General features: G+C 33.9%; 1 long non-coding RNA gene across 1 annotated transcript; it reads left to right on the top strand.

Moving 5' to 3' along the window:
* The first annotated feature begins 5113 nt into the window (after positions 1 to 5113).
* On the top strand, positions 5114 to 7205 carry LOC123560210 (uncharacterized). The gene is made up of 3 exons (XR_006688134.2): positions 5114 to 5252; positions 5724 to 5928; positions 7130 to 7205. It is a non-coding gene; the product is annotated as an uncharacterized LOC123560210 (long non-coding RNA).
* The last annotated feature ends 86 nt before the right edge of the window (positions 7206 to 7291 follow it).

Consider the following 7291-nt stretch of genomic DNA (forward strand, 5'->3'; position numbering starts at 1 on the left):
TTCAAATAACTTGGCATGAATGTGTACCACAGTAAGACGACGTGTCACGTGCAAGACCCAGGTCCGTAGCTCAAAGGTCAAGGTCACACTTAGACATTAAAGGATAGTGCATTGATGGGCTTGTCCGGTCCATATCTTTGTCATCCATGGATTGATTTTCAAATAACTTGGCATGAATGTGTACCACAGTAAGACGACGTGTCGCACGCAAGACCCAGGTCCGTAGCTCAAAGGTCAAGGTCACACTTAGACGTCAAATGTCATTTTTCATGATAGTGCATTGATGGGCGTGTCCGGTCCTTATCTTTGTCATTCATGCATAGATTTTAAAATAACTACGCATGAATGTGTGACACAGTAAGATGACGTGTCGTGCGCAAGACCCAGCTCCGTAGGTCAAAGGTCCTTAACTCTAACATCGGCCATAACTATTCATTCAAAGTGCCATCGGGGGTATGTGTCATCCTATGGAGACAGCTCTTGTTTTTTTATTAAGTTGGACTTTTTTGAAATAATTTTTGTGTCAAAAAATAAATACAAATAAGGGGATTATGCCTTTAGAGCATCAGTAAGTTGATTTCTAACATCACTATGTTTAAAGCATAAAAAGAGCAGTTTTGCAACTTTTTGTGAAAAAATTAAAAAAAAAAATTCTCTGAGGCTATAAAATCATTTAGGGTCGGGCCAAAAAGGGATACCAGAAACAAACAAATTTTTTTTAGGCCTCACTTATGTCTGTATTCAGAGCCTGACGTTTGATACACCTTTTCTGTTACAATGTTTTCCTTGATTTATCTTTTACTATACGAAAATACCATTCATATTAAACATCATTCAAAAGAATTGGTAATTAGAACTTTTTAAAGTTTCAGAATATCTTGATCAGAATTGAATATTTTGAAGAAAAAAAAGGGATTTTACAGGCTATTTTCTAATGTAAATTGTAGCCATTTGGGCACCAAAAATTTTTTCTTGATATTTTGTTATAAAACTTTCAGGATACCATAGTTAGCATAAATGAAATATTTCTCTGTGAAAAAGACAAAATTTCTAAAAAGAAAAATTAAACTTTTTCACGAGTCACAATTTAAAATGGAAAAAAGTTTTGGATCTAAAATTTATACTACAGACTTTATTAAAATTCAAAGAGTTCCTACTGGTTCTACCTGTGAAAGCTTTGAAATTATTTACAAATTACCTGAATCTTGCAAAAAAAGCAGAAATTCAGGAAAACCCCTGTTACAGATTTGTTGGACAAATAGTAAAGTTTTGTAGCACTGGAGATAACTTCTAAGGCAATTGATGTTAATGGAAATGAAATTATTTCCCTTCCGTCTGATCAAATCTGAGATAAGAAATATTAAACCGGAAAAAATATATTATACAGAAAAAAGTATTATGTACTCTCAAGCTAGACACGGCATCTAGTTTGTAATAATTATCTCCCCTAGCTTTTTACTATACATAGGGAATTTAGGGGCAATATAGGAATTACTTAATCAATCCCTGTCTTGTCCCATCACCTGTATTTACATAATTTTGAAACTTTCAAAAGGTTTTTGTTTTTTTTTTGTTCCCATAGCTCTTACATTAGTTTTTAAAAGGCTCCTCCCCTTTTTCACTTTTGAAAGTCACAAACTGTTTGTCTTTTGAACCTGCAAACCAGTTTAAGTCTCAAAATAAGTTCAGATACATAGTTCCATAGTTGTAAAATCTGCCATGACAAAATGATTTCTCTTTTCAAGGTGTTCCAAAATTTACTTTTTTCTTAAATATTTATGAAATCTATCCATTTATTTGATTTAAACTTCATACAAATCTTTAAAGCGATACACAGGTAAAATTATGTATAAACAATGAAATCCTGAAATCATCAGAAAAACCATTTTGTCATATTTTACTGACCTGCTTAGTTAAAATAGACAGCTCTTTTCCTTACTTTGACTAGATTTCATTTAACAAAACAATCTCTATCTCTTTCCTTTAATTAATTGAGTAAAATAGAATGAATAAATCCTAGATATATTTCTTGAAAACTTTCCCAAGTATCCCGTAAAGATGTAATGTCAGTTTACACAGTAGATCCATAACTCTGCTTTTCATTTTGACAAAATTATTCCCCTTTTTGACTTAGAAAATGTAGCAAAATTATTGATTTCTATTGCATTTGAACTTCAAAAAACACTGTATGGAACATAAAGCAAGTTCAAATACTAGATCATATAATTCTGACTTTTATTTTAACAGTTTCTTTCCCTTATGAACTTGGGTAATTATTGCCCCAAATGTGAAGTTTCCTTCAGTGTTTTTATGCATATGTGTTTGAATGCTTTTTATATTTTGACAAAGTTATTCCCCCTTTTGGACTGGATATATGGCAAAATTATTGATTTCCTTAAATAGCTCTAAAACCATTGAAGACAATTTATTTAAACATATATAAGTCGTGTGCTTATAGGTCATAGTGGGATCAAGTTGACCAAACAAGTTCCATAACTCTGACTCTTTTTCATTTAATATTGTTCCCTTAATTTTTCAGAGTTTTGAGATAATTACATTTTAATTTGCAGAAGGGAATTTAAAGTAACTTGGTATGAAACATGTTTATAACAGGAATGCCTGTCTATCCAAATTTGTGTTATACATATCTCAAAAAGTATTTTACCTAGAATCGTCAAAGACCATAGGAATTTTATCCAGCATATGAAGTTGTGCACCTGATATATTATCAGCTATTTGTTAAAATATACATAAAAGGCCTAAAAGTTTGTTTTGCAAGTGTTTCAAAATGTATTTGTCCTAAAGTCATGAAACTGAACTGGAATATTATTCATGATGTGAAGTTTTGTTTAAAATATCAAATTTCACTCAGTAAGACTAGAGTTATCACCTTTGATATGCAAAGTCTAACATGTAAAGGGCCTAGAAGTATGCTTTTAAAAGGAAGATGTGTGAAACTTTTTAGCAATTTTTTTCAGCATACATGTATGCGGTTGTACACCTTTATTAGCTCACCTGATTGATTTCCTGAAACTTTGTTAGAATGTTGAAAAAAAATCTTTTATAAAAGATATACTGAAGCATTTTGACTGACGGGATCTCACACTAGTTATAAGGCAATCCGTATTTTAAGTTACGGACTAGTTCAGTCCTTACAGTAGAAGGTTTACAGCTGTAAACCAATATATGGATCCGCAGCATTTTGCTTTTCTTGTCTGTACATTGAAGTTAAATTTTGTTAAAGCCATGTTGCATATAGTTGTCATTGTGAGACAAGGTAGAGTTCAGTATAATTACCTGTTTTAAGCTATGTTTGTTGTTAAGTATTTGGAAACATTTCCAGTCGGCATATAAATATGTGTTTCTGTTATGGTATGAAATAAAGAGGCAGTTTAACAGTACTGAATTCATTTGGATTCATACAAAGCAGTTATAATCCATACATGGACCCGGCATTCGCTTTGTCGAAATACAGGTTATTAATGTTGTGAACTCCTCCAATGGAACTCAGTATTGCTCAACACTTTTAATTACCACATATTGCATTTAAATACAGATCTACGAAACCTAGCATTTCCTGCACGTGATGCACGTGTTTGTGAGAAACTCCATCAACTAATCGATGGCATGAACTTTAGAGATGAGTAGACTGACGAACGAACAGGCATATCATAAAACCAATGAACGGACGGACGGACATACATCACGCTATAAGATGACAACTTCCGACTTGGCAGATACGTATACAAAAATAAGAATCAGCAATGATGCATACCTTTGATGTTATTGTCATATTTATTGTTATAATCCGTTACATTATCTGTGCACAATAAAACCATTACTTGAATCGTCCTTCCGAAAGTTTTACAAGATTACTGGAGACAAAAAAGCAAAACCATAAAAAGCAAAACCATCAATATAAAAAAGTCGCCATATGACCTATCATGTGTCGGTGCGACGTTAAATCCAACCAAAAAAAAATCAATATAAAAATCAGGCAAAGATTTATACCGAATGCAGCAACATGACGAGATTGCTTAAATGCATAATCTTAGAAAAACAGATATAATTATATACAATGTGTAATTTTCTTATTTTTATTTAATTAGTTATACTTACAACAGAGAGCTAAGAGGAAAAAGGCCCCAATTTCACGAAAAAACTTAAGTAATTGCTTAGCTAAGTCTGTTATTTCAAATGCTTGTTTTTGTCCTTTATGTGTCTTCAATGTTGACTTTTTCATCAATATCAGACCCGTACATGACTATTTCATAGATCAAAGCACAACAATAATTCTGAATTTTACAGAAAAGGAAGTATAAAGATAAGAAATATACTTAAGCAAACTTAAGATCGTTATATATGGTGCTTAAATAGAAATATAATTTTTGCGTGACTGAAATAAGTACTGCAGACAAATATTACTAACCATAGTTTAATTTACTTATAAATACATTTGGTATAGAAAAAATCAACATTAAATAACAATAGCTTAAGCAATAGCATGAGTTTAAAATAACAGACTTAACTAAGTAAGTACTTATGTTTTTTCGTGAAATTGGGGCCTGATCCTTAAAATATTTCTCAATTTCTTCGGGAGAAAACCTTGCCATAATATGCTGTGTTACTGAGTGTTTCTGTACAACAGATGATCTTATTTATTGGACGTAACCCATATTTCCCCAATTTACTGAAAAGTTGGAAGAATCCAAGTTACCTCATTGTCCCAGTTACCCTATTTTATCCAAATGGGATTTATGAATATGACATTTGAACTTCCCTCACACTCCTGCAATGTCTACTCAAGGCCAGCTTGAGTGATGTTCAAAATTGACTAAAGTGAAAGTTTGAGTAAAGACTATGAATATAGCTCTAAGAATCAGAAATGAAAGGTCAATGTCGTACTTGACACACTTTGGTTCAGTCTAAATGTTGAATTATCAACGGGTCATTACTCGCAAGGCGCACACGTGTGTGTCTTAACATCACGAACCGAGAGCCCTCCGTGTCTTAAAGACACATTTCTGCATGTATTTTGTTTTATGTCCCAAATGTTATCAGATTCGTTTCGAAAGTTCACGTTTGGACACGAAATTGTGACGAAGTTCAGACTTATCTCTGATCACAGATTTAAATAAGAGCTTTTCTCTCACGGAGTTGCTCTCAGTTATTGTTTTGAAGGCTTCTCTAACAGACGACAATTTGAAACATGAAGGTTGTCATCATTTGCGCCGTCATCTGTGCCTATCTTGGTAAGATACTTTTTTTCTTATATATTAATATTGCTACACAATTGCTATAAAAATCTAACTTGCTAGGGTGCAGTGTAGTACGCTAACGATTAAAATAATAGCCAGATTCTATTCACGAAAAAGTTGTTGTAAATTCCCTTGCAGCAAGAAGAACTATTCATGTTGTATTAAAATTATGGCCAAAAACACTTGAGCCAAGAGTGCAGGGCGAAATTAATAAATCTGATATGAGGGTCAAGTTCTGTCCATCGTTTTATGCAGCTAAATCGAAAATGGTCGTATTAAAGGGTTTAACTACAGTAAGATGCACATATTTAACGGTATTCCTTTTTATTAAATACGAAAAGGAAATAGATAGAGGATCGATGCTGAGAAATAATCACGTAAATTTCTGGTAATAAAACTGTTAAAAGTTAAAGGAAACTAATATGGTGTACTGATGATAAATTTTGAATAGATTTTTTCTGTCAGCCGTTGTGACGAACAGCGCCAAGCAGGCGTGCACCACGACCGACCAATGTACCTGCGCACAAGGCCAGTTTCCAGACTGCCACAAGGATGTATGCCACTGCCATCATCACCAGGGGTGCACTAACCACTGCCGAGACTTCAGTTGCCCGGATACCCAACATGCGCACTGTAACAAAAACGCCACATGTATCTGTCAATAAATCAGGTGCTGGTCTTAAAACATATCTTTCTCAAAACTTGATAGGACAAAACAGGTTATTTTCTAAGCATATTTGTGACGTTGTCCAATGGCAGTGTTGCATTCTGATGTTGCTGTCTAAATTGAATGTTTTGTTTGGTTTAAAGTCACATCTACACAATCATAGGTCATATAGCGACATTCCAACTTTTGATGGTGGAGGAAGACCCCAGGTGCCCTACCGGACATTATTTCATCACGGGCGGGCATCTGGGTAGAACCATAATATTATGGCTGCCTCACATGAAAATTTCTACGCTTCTAGTGAGGCCTGAACCCATATCGATGAGGGGCAAGTGATTTGAAGTCAGCGACCGTAACCATTCGGCCACGGAGGCGTCTTGAATGTTAAAACTTTGTGTCCGTTGTCCAAGGTTATAAATCTGGGTTTGGTAACAACTTTCAAAACTCGAGCAGCTAATTGGCTGACCCTGAGTTCAATGAAAATGGTTATGGTACGTCGTGGAACTGTGTGACTTTACACATACATGGTATTGGCTCAATTATCACGTGGCTGATAAGAACAAATATTTAACATGATTGAATTATCTTTTAAGAGCTAGTGCAGTTTTCAGTCAGAGTTCAAGTCAGCCATTACAAACTTCTATGTTCTATGTTCGTTTGAAAATGTTTTATTCCAAGAATTAAACCAATCGTCGTCTTAAGGTAGTGAACCTGTAATGACACTCGTCAATTTCATTCCTGATAGGCAACTCCGTATTCTTTGGTCGTAAATGTAGCTCAACGCGCACAAACCTTCTGTAAAAAATCGCAAAATATCGACATCGGATACCAATACGTAATTTACTGATGGTAATTTTAATATTTACCGATGGTACCTTTAATGCTGGCAACAGACTGGAATGACATTAACTGGTTTAAATTGCGGCTTTGTGGAATAGGAGACACTTCTATGGAAAATAAGGGCTTATCAACCTGTAGAACTAGAAGTTGCTAAAATTGATTCACATCACTCTTGAACGAAAGTGACGCTATATTAAATATTACTGAATAATATACATGTACTCAGTCGAAGTACCGGGAAATCCTCTTAAAAAGAGCATAATTATGTTTTCAGAGTTTGTGCAAGTTTTTCAAAAATAGGGTACTTGAATTATGTATGTGATTGAAAACATCGTGAATCATCTATAATTTTAATTTATTGCAGGCTGGTACCACTTGCAGTTGCAGGATTCTGTATTGAATATTATATCCTAAAATACAGAAATAAAATATTGAAATAATGTAAGTCTTTATCATTTTGCAATTGTGTAATTTTACAATGAAAAAAGGTCAAATGTAGGCATAATGCACAAAAGAAGTTTGGCGA

Source organism: Mercenaria mercenaria, chromosome 10 (assembly GCF_021730395.1).
Source record: "Mercenaria mercenaria strain notata chromosome 10, MADL_Memer_1, whole genome shotgun sequence".
Classification (NCBI taxonomy): Eukaryota; Metazoa; Mollusca; class Bivalvia; order Venerida; family Veneridae; genus Mercenaria; species Mercenaria mercenaria.